General features: G+C 48.7%; 1 protein-coding gene across 2 annotated transcripts in view; it reads right to left on the bottom strand.

Moving 5' to 3' along the window:
- The window catches only part of TSPAN18 (tetraspanin 18), a 191,135-nt gene that overhangs the window by 154,516 nt on the left and 14,175 nt on the right, over positions 1-22,444 (bottom strand). Inside the window, exons 2-3 of one of the 2 annotated variants that reach the window (XM_023528697.1) lie at positions 10,202-10,288; positions 6,270-6,350 (exon numbers count right to left, since the gene is read on the bottom strand). The gene's annotated coding sequence lies outside the window, so the exon portion shown is untranslated. The remainder of the gene's footprint in view (positions 1-6,269; positions 6,351-10,201; positions 10,289-22,444) is intronic. The other variant, XM_011356858.2, reaches the window with a different exon arrangement.

The raw sequence follows: 22,444 nt of genomic DNA, 5'->3' as shown, positions 1-22,444 counted from the left end.
GCCCATAACCCCGTAAAGGAGACATCTTGGCAACCTCAAAGCACAAGGAATGGCATCGGTCATTTCTTCTCGCATCAGCAGCTATGTGCAGGTCATAAACTGTCACAGCTAACGAAGCGGCACTGCCAGCGGATTTAGACTTTTTCCTTTATTTCTGGGCTATTAATTAAAATATGTTATTTATACTTTTAACTAATAAAAGAAGCATCTGGGTAGGGCAGAACCACCACTACTCCAGGTCAGAATGGTAGGGCCATCTCTACCATTCCATAGCTATGTGGCCTTGGGCAAGTCACTTCTCCTCTCTGATGTTGACATGGCATCTGAAAATGGGGTTCCTATTCTGTCCCTCTTTGCCACCCCTGGCTATTTGAAAGTTCTTCCACTGCGAATCACAATGCGGGTACTTGTCATTAAAAAACCGTAATAAAGTCTCTTAAGAGGACTTTCTGATAATTTTTGCTGCATAAAGAAAAAAGCAACAATTTTCTCATTCTTTTGATGAGGAAATGGAGACTTCTTATTTTCACTCTATGATGTCAAGGAATGGTCACCCCACAGAGCAAATGGGTCTCCTGGACTTGCCCTCACCTCCAACCGTGCCAGGGAGATGTGGCATCTCTGAGGGGACCACTCCACCAGCTTAGCCTCCCATCAAGATTGACAGATATGTAGCCCTGGGATGAACCTTTTTGGATAAATTTAAAACAATTTGAAAAAGAAAAGAAGAAAAAGGTTTGAGATGGAAAATATCCAAGAAGGAAGAAAAGGACCAGAAAGCTATCATGAGTCACATGTGGACTCAGGGCTGGCCTGAGGCCAGAAAGTTCTAGCAGAAGTTGGGCTGAGTGAGCAGGAAACTGAGGTGGTGAGAACCTGTCATCCTGCCCCTTCACAGACATGGACCAGACAGAGTGAGGGGGAAGCCAGGAGGGGAGATGAGGCCTGGGGGCTGCTGCCCCTTCCTGTGCTTAAACTCAGGGTTTGCACCTCACCTGTCAGAAATGGAGAAAAATGAAGGGCAGCGTTTGGATGATAATGGTAATGATACCCATCACTTTCCAGAATGTTGATTCCTTTCTTCCTGGGAAGTGAGTGACACATCTGACATCCATCATCTCATTTTATCTTGACCATGAAGTCTACAACTGCCACGACTCTCTTCATCTAATGGGAGAGTAAACTGAGTTCATTTGCCCAAAGCGAATAACTAGCTACAAAATAGCCCTGAAATTCATCTAGTGCCAAAGCTATGCTCTCCCTCCTGCATTAAAGTGCTTTATAATTTATAAATACCAGATGGAAATTGCAACGTACTTAGCAACAGTGAATCTCTTTCCTACCTGGTTAATGAAAAACTGGGAGCTTGAATCCAACCAGGATTGGAGGGGAGGGGGAAATTACTGGACCGCAACAGCATCTTACTGCATGAATAGAAGTAAAAGGTCTAGACTGAGGGAGGTGATGGTCCCACCCGCCTAGGCTGGGGTCAGAACACAGCTGGAGCTCCGGCCTTGGCTCTGAGTTCTGGACTGTGAAAGTGTCACGTTCAGGCCAGAGTCTGTACAGAGAAGGGTGAGCAAGAAGTCAGGAGAGCACCTGGACTGCATCCTCAGAGGGAGATAGAGGTAACTATGACCTTTCAGATGGCGGAGAAGAAGACGAGAGGTGCAGACGCAGGAGAACAGCCTGGAAGGAAAGGGGGCGATGCAGAGGGTACAAGAACAAGTAGATTTCAGCTCAGCAGGGAGACACTGACCATCAGACCCAGCCCAAGGCAGCCCAAGGCAGCACAGACTGCAATGGAGGCCATGAACCTCAGATCCCTGGTGGTGATTAAGCAGATACTGACAGCCACCTGGCAGGAACTTTGGGGCAGAGATTCTGCCAAGCATTTAGTTGCCTTTAAGCCCTTTAGATTTGTTTGACCCTGAGAATAGCAGAGAACACTAAGCTACCTTATGGAGGCACTGAGGGTGCTCAGAGAGGTCGAACGACTTGCCTGAGGTCACACAGTAGAGCAGAGCTGTGACTGGGACCTGACAGGTCTTCCTCCAAATCACCCTGGGGGTGGGTAGAAGGTTAGCGAAGCTCACCTAGACCACTGGCCTCTGTTCTCATCCTTGGCATCCCCAAGGCCTTCCCAGCGTGAGGGAGGATCAGGATGTCCCTCTCACCAGCCTCTGTCAACTCCCTCATGGCTTTTTCACCACCATGACTGCGGCTTTGCTTTAGGGCTACATCCTCTTACCCCGCGCTTCCCTGGATCATTCTAGCTCCCAACCAGCCCCGCTAACAGTGCCTCACCTCCCTCTAAAAACCAGTAGTGCTTAACCTTGGTTGCACATCGCAATCACCTGGGGAGCTTTAAAATATAGTAATCTTCCTCCAAAAGTTACACATAAAGCTATAGTAATTAAACCAGCATGGTACTCGCATCGGGACAGACATATAATGAAATGGAATTGAGAGTCCAGAAACAAACGTATACATCCCTGGCCAACTGATTTTCAACAAAGGTGTCAAGACTATTCAATGGGGGAAAGAATAGTGTTTTCAACAAGTGGTGCTGGAATAACTGGATAATCACATTCTCAAGAATGAAACCAGACCCCTTCCACATCCCAAATACAAACAGTAACTCAGAATGGAGCAGTGGCCTAAATATAAGAGCTAAAACCAGAAAACTCTTAGAAGAAAACACAGGGCTAAATCTTCATGACCTTGGATTTGACAATGGATTCTTAGATATGATGCCAAAGGCACAAACAGCGAAAGAAAAAAATAGATTAAGACGAAGCCTGGGTTACAGGTTCTCCTGGGGCAGCCGGGCCTCCATCACTCACTCCCTGCCACCTGCTTCCCGCTGTCAGATCTCAGCAGGAGGAAGACCCTGATGCTTCACAGAAATTGCCTTCACTTGCTAGCTCAGCCTGCTGCAGAGGGCTCGCTGAGAGCTAGATATCAAGGGACTTCCCTTTCCGCCTGAGCTCCAAACTCTATAAAAGGCTAGGTGGAGAACATGGGAAGAGTGCCACCGAGGACACAGCTGGTCTCATTCTAAGCATGCAGTGTGGCACCACCATGAGTGCCATGGGGTGATGCTGAGTCTTGTGGGGTGCCTCAAGGACACCATGGGGGCCTCTCTGGGCACTGTGGGGGGCCTCTCTGGGCACTGTGGGGAGCCACAGTAGATGTGCGGGTGCTGTCATTGTCACTGTGGGAAGCCGCCATGGTACTGTGGGGCGCAGCTGTGATGCATGCCTCTGGAGGTGTGGAGGGGTACTATGTGGGCACCGTGGGTTCTGTGGGGTGCTATGGTAAACACACTGTCCTTGGGGTAAGAGCCCTGCGTTTGTGTCCTAAATTTGCTGCTTTTTAGAGGTAAAGCCTGGAGTAATTTATAACTTCTCTGAATCCCAGTTGTCCTCACCTCTAAAGAACTTATGAATACCTGCTTCTTGGGATGTGGGGAGGGTCAGCGATTATCCACAAAAAGGGCCCAGTAAAGACCATCAGGGCGAAGTGTAAATCGTGGGATAAAGGCTGGGGAGGAATGTTCACACCGAGGTGGCCCCACACGCCAGGAGTGTCAGAGCAGAAAGCTGACACAACCCAGGCCCTACACTCAACCCTTTTTTAGACCAGGCACGGAAGGAGGTATGTGTCTCCAGGGTAACCTTACTGTTTGGTCACAAACACCCAGCTCTCACATCCCAAGATTCCAAGCCTCCTCAAGGAGGTCACCTTGGGAGGCCACGTCATTCCAGGGGCCGCCATCGTTCAAAGCAAACAGGTATATCTGCTGGCGCTTTCCTCACCCTCATGACCACCCAGTGAGGCGCGTGCTGTTTCCCCATTTTATAGATAAGAAAACTGAGGCTCTTGGGGATCAAATCTCTCCCTTGGAGTCAAACAGCAGAGCTGGGATTCAGCTTCCACCAGTCTGGCTCCCAAACCCCAGCAAATGTCTCCCACAACAATGCCCGGCTGCCTGTGGACTTACGGTCATCTTTGTATTTCTCCTGCGACTCTATAAGGTTTATCTGTTTCCTGTCTAACAAGAGGGGCGAGGCTTAATCCCTCTGCTCCCTTGGAAACCCTCCCCCACCGACCCCAAAGGTAACTCAGGAACAACAGCAATCCACTCTTGCTGCTTTTTTTGGTACCTAAAGAGATTCTTTCCCCGCATTCACCCAAGCCCATGGCTTCCTCTGATTAGAGAAGCATCCGTAGCAGAAAGGTCCTGGAGAAGTTAAGCTTTTTCCAACTCGCTTCAGAGCCTTCCCCTGATTAAGAAAACCACGCAAGATCCTGGCTTTGTGATAAGGCAATAGCTTCCTGTGGGATCAGGGCGGCCACTGCCAGGAGGCTCACAATTAAGACCCGGGCCCAGGCGCCGTATCCTGTAGCTGCAGGATACAGATGCTAACGAGGGCGAGAGAGCCCACGCAGGCCCCCGGCCTTGCCGCTCCTGTGCCACCGTCCACTCGGGCCTCAGCCTGGCTAGAAGCTCTGGGAGCCAAATACCCTGCCTGGGACTCCAGCCTGAAATATCCCAGCCAGCCAGCAGCACAATCCAAAATTGAGAGGAGGATCTGGGAGACCAGAACATCAGATCAGTGTCTAAGAAAGTGATCAAGTGCTTCCCAACCACGAGCACCAGAGGCAATCGAAATTGCAGATGCCATAAGGCAGCTGGTGCACCACTTCACTTTACAGTTGTACACCCCACCCACTCTCAGAGCAGCGCAGGGGTGGGGAGGCAGGCAGGGAGGGTATGTAGGGAGGAACAGTGTCGGGAGCTTTCTGCGAGTTCATCTTCTCCCCGAGAAACCCCCACGGCAGATGTCACGCTCTTATTTTAGAGATCAGACAACCAAGACACACAGAGATTTCATGAAGAGCTCAAAATTTAAAAAAAAATTTCTAGGTCAAAGAAACAACTCATTTTTATGTCTTTTTAGGAAATGGAATTTCAGAGAGGTAATTTGCCTTAAAGGTTTTTTTTTTGTTGTTTTGTTTTGTTTTTTTTAACTTAAGCTCTAAGTCACAAAGCTGGTAAGCAAAGGACATAAGAACTGTAGGGTAGTTCAGGCAAGGGCTTCGAATCTCAGCCACGTTACTCACTGCTGTGTGACCCTGGGGAAGTCACTAAACTTCTCTGAGACCTGGTTTTCTCTTCTCTAAAATGAGGGTGCTAAGAATGCCACGTCGCAGGGCTGTGGAGAAGACTGAGTGAGACAGTTCGGAGAGTGTGCTTAGCACTGCGCGTGGCATGGAGAAGACCTCGATGCTGGTTAATCTGACTCTTCTGATTAGCTGGGACTCAAAGCCAGGTCCGTTTGCCCTTCAGACCCTACAGTTATTCCATCGAAGGGCTGAGTCATCCTTTGCCCAGGACTGGCAACCAGATCTCGCGGCTTTCAAATCCCCCTCTCCTCTTCAAAGCCTTCCCTGGGCCTCCCCTCCGTCTGGGCCTCCCTGTCCCACCACGACCCTCGCTTCCTCTAGGTCAGCCCTGGCCTTGGAACCTCGGGAGTTGAAGACATGAAGGCACCGCTGCCCCACTTTACAGAGGAGAAAATGAGGCCCAAAGAGGGAAATGGCTCATAAGGACTCAGAGGGACGATGGTAGCACAGGTTGGACCAAAGGACAGATGTCCTGACTCTCCATTCAGGAACTTTCCATGAGGCCTTCAGCCTATCACATGTCCTGGCATTCCCAGAGCTCCAGAAGCTGACCAGGGCTTTTCCATTCTCAATTCCATCATGGAATACAAAATTTATCCAAAAAAGAAAAAAAAGAGAGAGTCCTGAGGTGGGACTATAGTGGGTGTGGCAGGGGTCTGGGAGGTGTCATCAACACAGGCAAGCCCTCCACGAGTCCCCAAGATCTCTTCTTTCCCTTGGAGGGCTCACTCCCTCCAGTCCTTCAACCCTCACTCCCTGCATGGACTCAGGAACAACTCTGACCCACAGCCCCCCGAACCGAGCAGCAGCCAGACTCATGAGACCCCACTTCAGCTTCGGCTTCTCTCTCTCCACACCTCACCTTTGTTCCCCATCCCTAAACAAACTCCTGGGAGCAGGGACAAGACTAAAGCCACCCTTCACCTGCCCTGCACCCTGCCCTGCACCCCACCCCGCCCCAGCACGAGCTGAGAGTTCTCCCACTCAGAAAGGGAGGGTTTGGAGGGCAGGGAGAGAAGAGATAAGGCCCATTGAATGAGTTGAGATGCCGTTCCACCATGTTGCCAAAATCATACCTTTTTCAACTGGTGCCTTTCCCTTCAAGGTTGTCAAGATTCTCTTGAGGTCTCTCTTTGATGGTGGCTTCAGGATAAACTCTAGAAGGAAAAGAGAGAGAAATAAGTTTTTAAGAGGCAAGGGCCAGTGCAGCTTCTGGGGGCCACCGCACTCCAGATGTGCACCCACCCCCTGAGGTGTCTGCTCCCTCCTTCCACCTCTGCAGACACAGAAGCCAGACAGGGTCCCTAAGGCCAGCAAGACAGAACTAAGCACCTAGCCCCACACAGGCCCCCAGAATGGCGTCCCCAGTGCCTACAGATCAGGTCATGTGTTCAGTCTTCCAAAATCAGCCTGGTAGCTTGTGCAATGTCCACACGAGATGACATCGAGCATGCTAATCACATCCCATGCGTTTCTTTGCTTCTAGCTAGAATATTATCAACTTGGTGTGGGATCTCCATTTCCCTCAGGCAGAAAAAAGGCTTTCTGAGTAATTTTGAGAATGCGAAAGAGAATTAATCATTGTCTAATGAATGCAAGCTCTTTGGGCAAAACAATACTTTCAAGATCTGGTATCCATGAAGAGATAAGTAGTAAGAGGAGGGGTGTCTCTGGTGATGAGAAAAACAATGCAGCCCAGAGTGCAGGGGCCAAAGTCCAGCCTCTCTCCTCCTCCTTCTCTGTCAGTTTGACTGAGTCCCTAGGTCACAAAAGAAGGATCCAATGCACCATGTCCAGGTTACATACCTGCCAGGCAAACCTTAGGCCAGTTCTAGGGGAACCAGCTTATTCACATGCACAGCTGAGAAACAAAGGCAAAATTTATAGCAGAAAGGGGAGAGCCCAGTTCCCCGACTTATCCCTTCCTACTCTGTCTGCCCTCAATGAACAGGCTGCACAATGGAAGCCCTGATCAAGTTTCAGGTTGTCTCAGCTAATTGTGACAATAATCCTGACACCCTCTGCAATCCCGTGAGAAAGTACCACCACTTCAGGGATGAGGATCATGAACTCAGAGGGGTTAAACAACTTGCCCAAGGTCATACCACTGCAATGGGGCAGAACCATGACTAGAACTCAGGACCCTGGGAAGTCAAGCCCAGTGCAAGGGCCACCTCCACAGCAGGAGATGTGCAAGCAGGAGAGCAATGAGTTCCAGCTCCGCTCTACGGATCCCAGCATCAGGGCACCCCATGCCCGGGAGAGGTTCTCAAAAGCCCCTGCTAACCGAAGGGGAACAGGGCTTGGTCGGTGGATGCGACCTCAGTTTATTTGGTTCTCTCTGCCCCAGACATCCACCCAGTCAGCATCAGCCCAAGGGACCTCATGCATCCTGAGCCAGACTAAGGCTACAATTGGAGGAATTCCTGATAAATATGCATACACATACATATACATGTATATATGTGTGTGTGTGTGTGTGTATTTTTTTTTTCATTTTTGAACTACAAAAATGAAAGTTCTTCCTCACCCAGGCATCCTATTTTACACAGAGAACCACTTCAAAGACTTTGTACTGTGACCTTCTAGATCTCATTCTGTGTAATCACATACGTGTGTGCATGCATGTGTGTAAGCATGTGCCCATGTGGGCCCACACACAGACGGTGTGACTACATAAATGGGACCCTACCACACGTGCTCTATGACGCCACTTATCAAGGATAGTGTGTCTACCCACGGCTGTGAGACCTCGCAGATCTCGAGTCTTCTTCACAGCTGCACAGTCCCCTGTAGTAGATGTGAACCATAATTTATTTTCCTCCCCGACCATGGATATGTGGGGCACCTCTGTTTCTGGCCAGTATAATCACAGCCTTGCTGCAGTGACCCCCACACCTCTGCGTGGCAGTGCCTATGCAATTCCGAAGCCCGGATGCCTAGAAGCGGGCTGGCTGGGCGGGGGCTCCGCACATTCCACCTCCGAATAGATGCGGACAAACTGTCATCCCCAAATGCTGGATCGATCCCCCTCACGAAGCAGGGCAGAAGGAGCCCCTTTTCCTGGATGCAAATTGGAACCCAGGGTTCCATCTCAGAAGGACTTTTCTGGTCACCTCTCAGTAGCCTGGGAGGCCAAGTCCTCTGGACAAAGGAAGGAGCTGATTTCTTGGCTCACATAGATGGCCACTGCTCCCCTGCCTGGGGGCATCTCTGAGGAACTCCAGCCCACCTGAGCCAGGAACTACATTTATGGCTCAGAACTGATAATGAGCTTTTATGAGCTCTGGGGACCGCGAGGAACAAGCATTAATGTCAAGCGTGCCTGTCAGCCACGCAGCCTGGGTGAATGTCACACATTAACGAAATTAAAGGCCGTGGCCACACCGGGAAGGAGCTGCGGGCTGCGTGTCAGGTGGAGCGGGTAGGCCTGTCAATAACAGAATTACTTTCCAGGTTTTGCACTCCTGAGCCTGAAGCTGTCTCCAGTCTTCAGAGGAATTCTGCCTTCCTGCAGCAGGAGAGGAGATTAGTTTATTACCAGTCTTCCAGGAGAAGCGAAATCCAGCACTAATCCTAATTCCTATTTAAGCAAATCTGCATTGTGTGAGAGAAACCAGCTGGGCTCGGAATTTCTTCCTTCTTTCCCCTGAGATCTCATTCCAGCCCCCTCCTCTCCATGGGGGAGGGAGGTCACTGCAGATGTTAGACTCAGCGCTCTCGTTCTCGGAGAAGGAGAAAAGAATCCCAGGGTTTAGGCCAACAGAGGGACAGGGGATGGATGACAAGAGGCAGCACTGATGGATGGTGGCTGGGCGATGGTGGTCGCTGTTGACCTGGTTGTCTTGGGCTGTGGAAAGAAAAGGCTACCACCCTCTGGGCCCCAGACTCGTTCTTGCTTTCGACAAAGATCCCCAAGTTTGAAGTGGCACAGGTTGAAATCCTGAGTTCACCTCTAACTACCTCTGCGACCTTGGGCAATTGACCTTCTTTCTTAATCCGCGTCTCAACTCCTCGTCTGAGAAACAGGGTTAACAATAGCTGGTAACTTATAAGATGTGTGAGAATTGCATGAGGAATGTGTGCACAGGACTTAGCAGAGAGCCCGCCATGCGATATCCTATTTCTTGAATGTAAAACTCCATGGATTATAATCACGCCATTATTTTATGGACTTCTAAGAAAGAAAACACTGACAGTTAATTAATTATGACATGTCAGTTTTTATAGGATGCATTTTGGTTTCAGAGACATTAAAATATTAAAAAATAAAGTGTGCCTTTGACTTCACGATCTATAGTAAGAGCTTAATCAATGGCAGTGAATGTGATAATTATTAGCCAAGTCCTCCCATTTTGCAAGGTCCAGATCAGAACTCAGATCTTTTTTCTCTTCTTTCTTCCAAACAAAGCAGATCTGCATCATGTGAGGGAAAGCAGCTCTCAGGTTACAAGAAAAATTCTGAGAGCAACTTTGGTGTCCTAGATGAGGCCCAGTTGAGAAACTTTAATCTCTAGCCTGATATTTCCTATTCTGTTTTTAATATAAAATAGAACATATACACAGCAGAGCACACATCATGAGTATGCAGCCTACTGAATTTTCACAAACACAGCACCTCTGCATAATCGACACCCACATCAAAGATTCCTCTCTATTTATCAATCACTGTTTCTCTCCCATCCCATGTCTCTCAAATCATCCCTTACTCTCCATCCCACCACCCCTGCCCTGCCCTGTCTGGGCTCAGCCTTATCATTGCCTGTTGGCTGGCTACAAATGGGCTACTGGCTGATCTGCCAGCCGGTGGCTGAGGAATTTCCCTCTGACCTACTCTCTCCTTTGCTGTAAGACTGAGCTCATAAATGTAGAGTACCACGTCTCTCTTCTGGCCTCCCTTTGCGTACACATGGAGCCTTTTATCATCTGACCCCTGGTTGCCAATCTTTCCAGGCCCACCTTCAGGTCCTCACAATATGTATAGACCTCACAGTCAAACTGAACTCACCTGCCAAGTGTGGACAATCGTAGTCCACCTCACTGGCTTGAGCTGGGGATTAGATGAACTAATGAATCATAAGTGTTCCCATGGGACCTGGCACAGAATAAGCAATCAATCAATAAACAGAGGAAGCAGGAATTCTGTAAAATAGAACCTGCTTCCTACTTTCTGTAAGACTATAGTGGCCGTGATTAGAGGTTTCAAGTTATACTTCTCAGAATCTTCCCTCTCTCCTCAGATGGGATCTACACACCAGACATAAGCTAAGATTTACTTACTTCATAACAGTTGGACTTTCTCATATTTTATATACTATGTTTCTAGACAACATTGAAGACCACTGCTTTAGAGTCCCTTGATATCCTAGAATACCAAGTCAATAGGATTTCAGAGAAGGAGGAGAGCTGGGGAGTCTTCCTGGAAGAAGCAGCAAGGAAAGGATGGATGGAGGGAGGTCGGCGATCAGCCGACATGATGAGCTTTTTCCTGGCTAGCTCCTGCTACCACCTTTTTCTCTCTCTCTCTCCCTCCTCCCCGCATCCACCCTACAGCTCTTCCTGGCCCCTAGGTGGAACTGCCATCCTTCTGAGCCCTGTGACCACAAAGACTCTTGGTCTTGTGCCCCAAGAAGAGGCAGGATCCTCAGTGAGACCCTGGAGGCAGCTCAGGCCCCTCTCCCCACACCTATGCCAGGCCACAGGATCCAGGCTGGGCCACTGCCAGCTGATGCATGGCTCATTGACAGATAAAAGCTCTGCAGTTTATGGCTCCAAAGCAAAGCCAGGGCTTTGTTTTGCTTTGTTTTAAATTAGCAACGCAGGGGGTTGGGGTGGGGGTGGGAGAGAGGGAGAGGAGCCAAGGCTCATTCAGGAGGCGTTCCTGCTGTGTCCTGCATCTCAACCATCCCCTGGGCCGCTCTTAATGAAGCAGCATCCTGTCTCTGTGTCTTCTCTCCACCTGCACTTGTCTCGCTGGGGGAGAGCACTTCCCAGCACCACCCGCCCTGTCATTCAGCCCCATCACCCTCTGCTCCCATAATGAGTCTCTGAATTGGCCTGCTAATCGTACCCCAGAGTCACAGTGGGGCTGAGGTGGGAGTCGTGACAGCCTCAGAAAGATTGGGATTTATTTTTGTTCAGGGAAGGGCACAGCCCAGTGGGTGCTGGCCCTGCTCGCAAGGGATCCAGTGGCAAGGAACTCCCATCTGAGCCCATTAGCTCTTGGTGGCCTGGGGAGGGTGGAAGGGACAAGGTGAAGGGGATGTAGCAACCCATAAGTAGGTACATGAAGCTGTTTATTCTCAACGCAACTGTCATTAGTAATCATCTCCCCACATCTGCACCTCCCATCGGTTTTGAGACTTTTCTGCAGATGGCACGTGCCAGCCAAGGTCTCTTGTGCCCTCCTAGTAGAACCTGCATGAGACAGACACCTCCACGATGCTCAGCTGAGCAAGAAGGAGACTGACTATGTAGCCTCTGGGAACCTGAGACCCCCTGTCACCAGCGGGCACTGTCCTGCATTTGCTCCCCCTCTGCCCTGTCTGGAAGTACTTTCTTGTTACCTGAAGGGGGTAAGGACAAGAGCTATCCATCCACTGGAGCTCACTTTACACTTGATCTTCACTCTTCCTCCTCCCACACTGCAAGGGAAGTGTTATCGCTCTTCCCCTTTTCCAGATGAGGACGGTAAGCAGCAGCATTTTTACATAACGTAACATTGGTATGTTGTTCTTGGAGAAAGAGAAACGGAAAACTCAAATGATTCTATCTACAATGTCTGATAAGTAAGGCTCACTCATTCTCACAAGGTTAAGTGCAGCAGACTGGCCAGTAAGCACACAGCATCTGGGACCAGGGCATTTGGTCCCAGAGAGACCTGGAAGCCTGATGGTTTAAGGGACCTGTCCCTGAAGGTGGCATCTGGCCTGCCCATCCCTACTCCACAGTGTCATCTGAATGAACAAACGGAAGACATGAAGACATAACTCTTCTACCAAGTGACCAGTGTCCTCCTCCTCTCTAGCAAAGAAAGAAACTGAGGCTCAGAGAGACCAAGGGGCTTGTCTGTAGTCACAGAGCTGAACCAGGCTGACGGAGGACTGGAACCCACAATCTTGTCTACAGCCTGAGTCCAGCCGGCATTAGGCCAACCCCATAATGTCCATTCTCCCTGGGATGCATCTGAGAGGTTCTCAGGCAAAGATACCTGGGGGTTCAAAGTCTACAAGAGTAACCAGTGCTTCTCTTAGTGCTGAAGTTGGCTTTGGTATGAATTATGTCTCCACACATTCCAGATCTTGACCTGAACATGGGTCCACTGTGCAGTCTTACACACAGAGGGACATGTATCCAAGGACCTTCCGCCTCTGGGAGAAGCAGTACGGTCAAGCATCACTTAATGATTTTTTTTTTTTTTTTTTTTGCGGGGGGAAGTCAATGACAAACCACATATATAATGGTAGTCCCATAAGGTTATAATGAAACTGAAAAATTCCTATCGCCTAGTGACATCGTACCCATCATAACATCCACTAGTGACATCGTGGCTGCCTGACGTTGTCGTAATGTTGCAATGCAATGCATTCCTCATGCGTTTGTGGTGATGCTGGTGTAAATAAACCTACTGTGCTGCCAGCCGTATAAAACTATAGCACTTACACTGACGTACAGTAAATAATGCTTGATAATGATAATTACTGTTACTGGTTTTCATCTTGATAATGATAATAAATTACTATGTTACTGGTTTTCGTATTTACGTTTGTATTTACTACACTTTTTATTGTTACTTTAGAGCGTACTCTTTCTACTCATTAAAAACAAAGTGTGCTGTAAAACAGTGTGCCATGTTGGGCTGGCAGCAGCCTCATACATCTTGTGTTTACCGTGTCTCTTGATTGCATCATTTTCTTTTGCGTTGGATTTAACCTTGTGTTGTTTTATAAATTTACTGTAGCTTAAGTGTACAGTGTTTGTAAGGTCTACATTAGGGTACAGTAATGTCCTAGGCCTTCACATTCACTCACCACTCACACGCTGACTCACCCAGAGCGACTTCCAGTCCTGCAGGCTCCATTCATAGTAAGTCCTATATAAGTGTACTATTAGTTATCTTTGATAGGGTATTTTTACTGTACTTTTTCTATGTTTAGATATGTTTAGATACACAAACACTTAACAGTGTGTTATAATTGGGTACAGTATTCAGTTCAGTAATATGCTGTACAGGCTTGTAGCCTAGGAGTAACAGGCTATACCACACAGCCTAGGTGTGTAGACTAGACCCCTCTAGGCTTGTGTGAGTAAGTGCACTCTGTGTGCTGTACACACGACGACGAAATCGCCTAATGACACATGTCTCAGAACGTATCTCCATCATTAAGTGACACATGGCTGTATTGAAAAGTCATGTGACGGCCACAGAGATGTTTCCAAACGGGGCTCCCCTGCACTACTAGCAAAGAAGCTGGAAGCCGAGAACTCACGACCAGAATGGAGTGGGTGGCCCAACCCCACTGCTAACTGCAGCTTTCCCCCTCAACCTGGGGCTATTAATTCCCACTTTATAACTGTGCATTGTTGTGGCGGAATCTGGGAAAACCAAACCCCAACTCTGTAATTCTTCTTTGCTTAAGTCCATGTAAATATACTAAGGCAAAAAAGGATCGGAGGGAGGTGGGACTGCAGAGCCATTAGCATTTTGATGGATTTTCCCGATAGGTGGAACACAAGAGCTTTAAAATTCATAGTGCAGAGATTAATCCTTCCAGGCACACTTCTCTCTCCCCAGCTTGAGGTGGTCAAGAACTTTTTACCCCTTTAAACCTTGATTAGGAAAAAAAGTCAGGAACTCAGATTGCTTATTAGTCTTAAGATTCCTACAGAGAAAAGACAAGATAGGTTTTCCGGACTTGAGTGCGTAGAGCCCTCCAAACACAATTAAAAGGCAGGATCAGAGGTGGGGGTGGTGAAAAGGCTGTGGCACTGCATGGTGTGGGAAGAGCATCCTTGACTCAACAGAAGCAGAGCTGAGTCCAGGAGAGAAGACTGCCGATTCCCGGCAGCAAGCTTCACCTTCTGTAACTGACAGAGACCTGACATCCGCGGTGCCCACTGGGCAAGCATCTCCGAAGCGAATTGCTATGTGCTGCATATAGGTGCTTGGAAGAGAAGGATCGGGAAGATAGTTCAGCTCAACAAATATCCGATCTCAAGAAACTCAGTCTACACGGGAGAGAGACAGGGAAATTGATGATTACAATAAAACATGGTGACAGAAGACAGTGTGCTTGCCCTGGCATGCTGGGGAGGGAATGGGGGAGGCGCCTCAATTGAGCTGAGTTTACGAGCGGGTCATACCCTGTAGAGAATTCTGGGTCCTCCTTTAAAACTTCCTTTTGAAAACTAATGTGATGTAATATTAAGTATAGAAGGGGAGGTGCACAATGTTTTCTAGTGTATGATCAGAAAGACTATATATATATATACACTGTTGAGAAAAATGATCCAAAACTTGGAAATAAAGCAAAGAGAGGTCTGTCTTTTCTACGTCCTATGGGGGTATTGTTCAGCAAGCCCCATCAAGGATTATTTATCTAGGGGATTCTAGAGGAATATGGCTTTAACTTGGGTGAAGTTACATACCTATTTGTAGGGCGTGTAGAAAAGATTACCCCAAAGGTTATGATGTTATCGCCCTGTAGGGCATTAACCAGTTTTTCATCCGATCCAGCCATCTAGTCAAGCATTCTTTCTCCAATGTCTATATAACCACTGTTTCTCTAATTCTCCTGAGAACCAGCTTTACCATCCTGCCAGCTCCCTCATTAATGAGTTAAATCAATCTCTGACCCATGTTTGTTTTACATTTATATGAGGTTTTATAGGATTTCTAATTTTTTGAAATTTGTACTTTGACAGTACATGCCCAATTACACACACACACACACACACACACACACACACACACACTACACAGGAGAAAAAATTGGAAAGAAATATAGCAAAATGTTACCCATGGGTATCTTTAGGCAGTTGGCATATGTATATATGTGACTTTAATAATCGGGGGGAAAAAGTGATAAACATTATTTTTTAAACAGAGAACAATCCCCCTCCCCCCAATCTAAACGTCCCCATCTAAAATTCCCTGAATTAATAGCTCATGCAAACTCCTTGCTTTTCCTATCTGTGGGATAGGGCGCTAAGCACTTTCTGTGGATTATCTCATTAAGGCCTCACCAGCACCCTCTGTGAAAGGAACTATAACTCTCCCCATTCTACAGACGAGGAAACAGACACACGAGGAGTTAGCCACGGATCATAGGTCTAAGAAGGGGATCTGAATCCCAGGCCTCAGAGGCTGCCTGCTTAACCACCCTGCCAGACGCCGGCCCCCCACATAGAAAAGGAAGAAATACGCACAGATGCTGGGCTGCCAGGGTCAGGCTTGGAGAAGCCTGTGTTCCCACTCACTCCCAGAGCACACAGCGTGCTGGGAAGCCAAGCGCAAGCCTTGCCAGCCTTGAATTGAATTCACATGTGTCACCCCCACACGTGCAGGCAGGAAGCAGGTCTTCCCCATTCTTGAACTCCTCATCACATTGGGATGGGGGCACAGGGGTGCTGCCGAAATGTCTCAGAGCACCTCACGAGCTGCTCCGAGAGCAGCGCCTCTAGCTAAACCCGTTTACGCACTCTAAAAGCCAGCCTCTGATTAACAGTTCACTCCATCTCTCTCTTCGCCCACACAGGCACTATGGAACTGGTTTATTACCTACATCATAAAGCAGAGGGCAACCTGGCTTCAGCAAAGAGGGGGTCCAGTATGTTGGAAAGGGCCTCAGCCTAGGAACCCTGGAGGATCAGGGCTCTGCCTGTAAATCACTGTGTGACCTCGGGCCAGTTAGCAAGCCTCTCTGGGCCACAGCACCTCATCTTTAAAATGGGCGGGGGACCCACTCTGCTCTGACGCCCCAGAATCAGTCTCGCTTTTGCCGCCGGGGTATTTTACGTGCAGCGGACATGGAGCCCTCGCCAGCGACCCATGCCTATTGATTCTCACTAAAGCTCTTCATGTGACAGGTCACTGTGGGCGAAATCAGTGCAGAAATTAGGTTTTGAGGAATACCATGTGATCTGGAAAGCCAAATTGGGGGGGGAGGGGTGGCAAAAGGGGGAGTGTGGGGAGTGGGGAGAGATGCTTCATTTAAATTGGGCTCTTGAGAGCCCCTACAAACCACCCCATCTGTGGGTTCATTCTAATCACAATTTATTTATTTTGGTCAAATACATCTTCCTAGGTCTCCAAACACCTGCAGACTCAGGCAGGATTACTTGGGTAAATACTGTGTTTCAAAAGCTTCCAAATAAAAAGCCCCGTTTTCCTTGATTGAACAATAAATATCCATCCAGCCTTAACCTATGGCCGTGAGGAGGCAGGAGAGAGAATAACTCAGAAATGTCAGCTGCCAAGTGTCAATATTGAAAGACACACTTCTAGGTGATTAATTAAGATCAATAGCCAAAAGAAGCACAGAAGAGCCCTCTTATAAAAACGGGAAATGATGCTGCTAATGAAAATGATTCTAGCAAACACGCTGCTTCTGATTCCTGGGTGAGGTACTGCCCCTTTTGGGATCTCAGTTTCATCCTATCACCTCATGGCCTGTGTTTCTTAAAACAGGTTCCCCATGGGTTCCTCGGGAGATACCAAAGTGAAGAGGAGGTGGGGAGGGCAGAAAAGCCCTAGTCCATCCTAGTTCAACACGGCAGCTCCATGTTGAACTTATGTTTCATATTGGCTGCTCCGTGTTGAACTTTCTTTGACTTCCATGGCTACAGGTAAGTTGAATGCCACTAGACTTAATCATCCCGGGTTATTTTCACTCTAGCATTTACAGTACCCAAGATGGTGCCTCGATTAAGAAACCCCAAGGCATTCTTGTGGCCAAATGGTTTTTATCCAAAGGCATCGTGGAGACTCACATACAATGTCACTTGGGGATGTGATGTTTCTAACTCTGGGATGAGGCTTTTCCATGCCAGTTTGTAAGCCCATATCCCTAGCAAAAGGGTCTTCCAAGACAGATCATAAAGCCACCGTAAGAGCTGGCACGCACGAAAGCATTTACATTGTCCCAGGCGATGTGACAATGAGTGAATGAGAGAGAGAGGAAATCCAAAGGCACTTTACCTCTCTCAGTCCTCACAGCCACCTGACATAATAGGTGTTGAGCTTCTCTCCATTTTGCAGATGGAGAATTTGAACATCAGAGAAGTCGAGTAACCTTCTCAAGGCCACACGGCTCCTAAGCCAAGATTTAACCCCAGCATCTTGATTTTTAATCACTGCTTAAAATCTAATGGCCCAGAAAGCCATAGAATACTACACTGGAAGGGAACCTGGGGATCAGTGATCCCTCTCTTCCATTTTATGATGAATAACTGAGGGCCAGAGAGGATAAGAGACTCGCCTGAGGTTCATAATGAGTTTGTAGTGGAGCAGGATTAAAATTCGGACTCTCATTTTGAAATCCTGTTTCTTTCCACTCCACCGTGGCACCACTGGGTCACTCAGGGCAGCACGGTTTGGTGGTCAAAAGCTTAGCTCACATGCAGACCACCGCCCAGTTATAGACCCAACTCTGCCACTAATATGCTGTGTGACTCTCAGCCTCACTGTGCTCCAGTTTCGCCATCCCTAATACGGGAATGATATCTGCATTTAACCTGTAGGGCTATTGCAAGGATTCAGTACAACAGAGTGTTCCCGCGTGGTGTGCTCTCAATAAATTCTAGCTTCTCCGTCCATGGATCCCAGGGCAGAGTGAGAGGGGAACAGAAAATAAAGTGAATCCTTCTGGTGGACTTGGGGCAGAGAACATAGGGTTTCTGTCCTGAGTTCCAACACCCCTCCCCTACTGGAAGTGACAAACTGGCCACTGGCCCTGTTTCCCTAGTCCTCTCTGCCAGGGACATCAGGAGCAAGGCAGAGGGATGAGACCGAGTGAGATGCTATGACGGTGTGTCTCTCTCAAGTCAAGAGTGATTCATCGTCTTGAACTTTCCATTTTCTCTTGACCTCATGTTAATTTCCAGCTCAAAATAAAATGATGTCTCTTCAGTACCAGGAAAAGGCTAAAACATAATTTCAGGTCGGCATACAGTCTGCCTGATGAGATCGAATGCACTGGCTTGCGGAGTCAGGGAATTTAAGATGCAAAAGGGACTTTATCTCAGAGCATCTGAGATACGGCATAAGAAAGTGATCGTCTCTCTCAGTGTAAACTGGTAACGTGGCCTCTGTTGGGAGGGAGGAAATTGAGGGCCAGAGAAGCTAAGCGATTTGGCCCATGTCACAAAGCCATGGGGCTGGTTGGTAAAAAGAGACAGAATGAGAACCAGGTCTCCTGACCTCAGGCTCTGCGGCGGGTCGGGTAGGAGTCGGGGAGGGGAGTGAGGGAGCTGGACAAAGGGCAGGACGGTTAAGTGTGCGTTTGACTGCATGCACGTCTGAGTGCGTGCGGTTGAGACAGTGTGAGTCTCTGAGGCAGAAGGAAAAACATTGAGGCCATTTGAAGTTCCACCTGCACTTCCACGGAGTGTGAGAAGATGAGTGTGAACAAGTGTGAGAGTGGATGAGAGAGCAAGAGGGGTGTGAATGAGGAGCGAGCGAATGAGAGAGAGAGGAAATCCAGAGGCTGAATAGAGAGAGAGAACAAGAGGGGGAAAAACATGTGGCCGTTTTCAAATTCCCACAGTTGAATAAATCAAAACAGATTGTTCGGAGACAAAGAGGCCATTTCCAACCACATCCTTTACACCGAAGTCAACCCCACACGGCCCACTAGATGCTTTCTCATAACCACCAACAAGAGCATGGTGGCAGTGATACGCACAATCGTATTTAGGATTCCTGAGCCGCAGTGGTGCGTCGGGTAGGATTAACGTCCACTTCCCAGATAAGGCTACTGAGGCTTGGAGAGCAAAAGTCACGTGGCCCCCATACCTTCCCAAGTGGTTTCTGGGATAAGGAAACCCGGTAGGCAGCAAAGATCCAACCAGCACACTGTGTGCCTGAGAGCCGTCCCCTTGAGGCGGGGCTGCTCCTGGCTGTGGGCAGAATGGAGAAGGAAGGTACCAAAGAGCAGGGAGTGAACACACCATGTCCCCAGCATCAGCTGGTCCACAAGGCAAAGCAGATGCCTGCTTGCGAGGGAGTGCCTGGCATCAGACCGGCAGGATTAGCTGCTAGGAGCTGCGGTCACCACTTCGCCTGGTGTCCGGCCCTGACTGGCCAGAAGAATGCCCTGCCTTTCCATGCAAGCCGGGCCCTGGTGCACAGAGAGGGCCCCAAAAAACTCCCACCTCCCACCCCAACATCAGCAGAGAGAGCACTGGGTCCAGGTGGCCACACCTTAGTAACCACCAAGTCTCCCCTTCCAATAGGTGTGAGGGGACACCACCAGGCCAGTTGGGAGGAATAGCAAATGCCGCTCTGCCAAACATCCACGGCCACCAGGCATGCTGTGTACTTTCTAATCATTATGTTGTCTTCACCTCAAAACAATCCTTGAGGTGGGTGCTACTCTTCTCACTTTACAAATGAGTTAACTGCAGCTCAGAGAGACAAAATAACTCACCCAAAGTCACCACAATGGTAAGTTCAGGCAGAGTCAGGATTGAACCCCAGCATGACCAGGAGAACTTTGATCCTTCTAAGTCACCCACCACTCATCTGCAAACCCCTTCACTCTGATGCAGGCTGGGTGTCCCGTCCCGGAAGGCAGCATTTTGTCGTGGTTCCAAAGGCAAATCTCAACAAAGACTTTGAAGGAGAATAGGAGAGAGACACACCTCACCCAAAGGGGGCAGCTACTGCTCACCCTCCATCCATTAGCACCACACAGGGGTTTCCTAGATCATAAACAAGCCCAGAGAGGACTAGTGCCTTGCCCAAGGTCACACAGTGAGGCTATAGCAAAGCTGGAACTTGAACCTACCGCCCCATTTCTAATCTAAAGCGCTTTCTCTGCACTCCATGGGGCCTCTCACAATGAGGAACCACTGTAAGCCAGAAACATGATGGTAACCTCATTCAGCTCAAACCTATCACATCTGTTTTACTTCCTCCCCGCGAAGCAGTAAACAGTGGAGACAGCGCCCGGGCTGGCTGCGGGCTGGGAGCTCAGCACAGAGACAAGGCTGCAGCCCAGAGTAGGCAAGGCATCATTCTCACGCTGATCCCTGGCTGGAAGATAGAGATTTTCCCTAATGCAGCTGATACAGGTGATCTGACATGGCTGAAAATTGCCCTTTTCCAAAGTGATGACACACACAAACCCAGAGAGGGACCCCGGCACGAAGGTGTTTCCAGCAGCAGCCCAGGAGGCCTCTGCCATCTTATCACTTTCTGTCTTTATTAACATTTGCAGGAAAACTCACAGTGCATTTTGCTGCAAATGAAAACCAAACAATCTAATTTTCTCCCTTCAACCAGGCCAGATGGCTCCTTCTTATTCTTCTCCTCTCGCTCATGCTAGAAATTAAAAAACAAAACTAAAAAACAAAAACAAAAACAAAACGGAAAGTTCCATAACATCTGCAAATCTGCCTTTCGAGGCCATTTTTAGCAAAATGTGCCCAAAACTGGGTCCTCAGACTATTCCCAGGGCATTTACTCTCTTGGGACAGCTTTATTTTCACCTCCAAAGTCTTTTTCCTTCTGTGGAGTTTTGGGGCTTCCGGGGTGGGGGCAGAAGGCATCCAGCACGCCGGTCCACTTCCTGGAAGTGAAGGCAGGACCCCAGAAATGGTCACAGTCTTTGGGAGACTTCTGGCTACTCCCAGAGGTGGCAGAATTGATGTAACAGAAAAAAAAGACGTAACGCCAACTCCAAATGTGAGGAATGCCTAGCTCCCCTACACATCTTCCCATAAGGTCTAGTTCACCCCTCTGCCCAAACTTCTGGGGACGTGCTGTTTGTTCATGACGAGGCACAGCCCTGCAGAGACCTCTCGGTGCTGTGCTCCGCGCTCCATGCATACTCAGTTACTTCAGCCTCCCACCAACCTGCACTGTTTCATACGGAAGGAAAAGGAAGTATCAAGGCTTCACCAGCCCGAGGTCACACACGCCAAAAAGTGGCAGGGCCAGAATGCACCCATGAGTCCTGACCCCGGGCCCCAGTTCTAACCACTGCACCACGTGACTCCCTTCCCAGGACCCACCGAACTGGGCTGGGCAGGCCTTGCCTTAATCCTGTTGCTCTTCACCTCATAGATAGAGTCATCTGCTGCCTCCAGTGTCACACTTATTTCAGACACAGCCCTTAGTGACATCTTAAGGCACAGGTTCAGGACCTGGGAGAAATCATATAAGTGCACCTGTGTACAAATATACACATCATCAGCTCCTGAATTATTTTTAGGGAGAAAAAAATGCAACTTCTGTTCACAGCCTCCTGTTAACTGACAGGAGAGACAAGAATACAAGTGAGCTAAGCAGATGACCTGCCATCCCCACAGGAAGGCTCTTAAGAACAGTGTCTTCTAAGAAACCTCTGTGTACCGAGGTTTCTTGCCAGGGCAGGTAAGGAAGGTCTTCTGGCAGAGGGAGAGTTTATGTGGCAGGAAAAGACGATAAGCTGGGTGCTGGACAGGCTCTGTCCTCCATTACTCTGTGGGGTAGGATTGCCACCTGAGTCATCCACATGAGGGGCACCTCTGGGTGAGACCAAGAGAGAGAAACTCTGTGTCCTCAGAGGAGGGACAGAAGGGACTTGAGACTTGGAAGAAGCTTAAGAGATGAGAGGAGCCGTTGAGAGGGACCAGCCCAAGTTAGGGATAGGGAGAGAGCCCCTGTCGGCGGGTGGGTTTGGCTAAGGGCTTTAAGATCAAGAACAGTCTCCATGACACAGTGTTGGGCTGGATGGTTACACACCCTCCCTCTGCATGTACCACCCTCAGCCTCAAATACTCAGTAAAAGTATAGAACACACAATGGAAGAAGGAAAGAATGCACGAACGCTTCCATCAAGTGACACCAGGAGCCCCATTCTGTATTCAGAGCTCAGAGGCAAAAACAAAAAAACAAAAAAACAAAAAAACCACCTTAGAATGGAAAAGGCCAGGCCTTGGGTGGTTGAGATAAATCCTCCAGTTTCTCATATGCCTCTCCACCGACTGGGTGATGGACAGAATTCCATAACCTCAGCACTGCAGGTTTCCCTTCCACAAGATGGGG

Source organism: Pteropus vampyrus, unplaced genomic scaffold, assembly GCF_000151845.1.
Source record: "Pteropus vampyrus isolate Shadow unplaced genomic scaffold, Pvam_2.0 Scaffold31, whole genome shotgun sequence".
Taxonomy (NCBI): Eukaryota; Metazoa; Chordata; class Mammalia; order Chiroptera; family Pteropodidae; genus Pteropus; species Pteropus vampyrus.
Note: the sequence above shows the minus strand (reverse complement) of the source record. Positions and strands in the feature narration are given on the sequence as shown.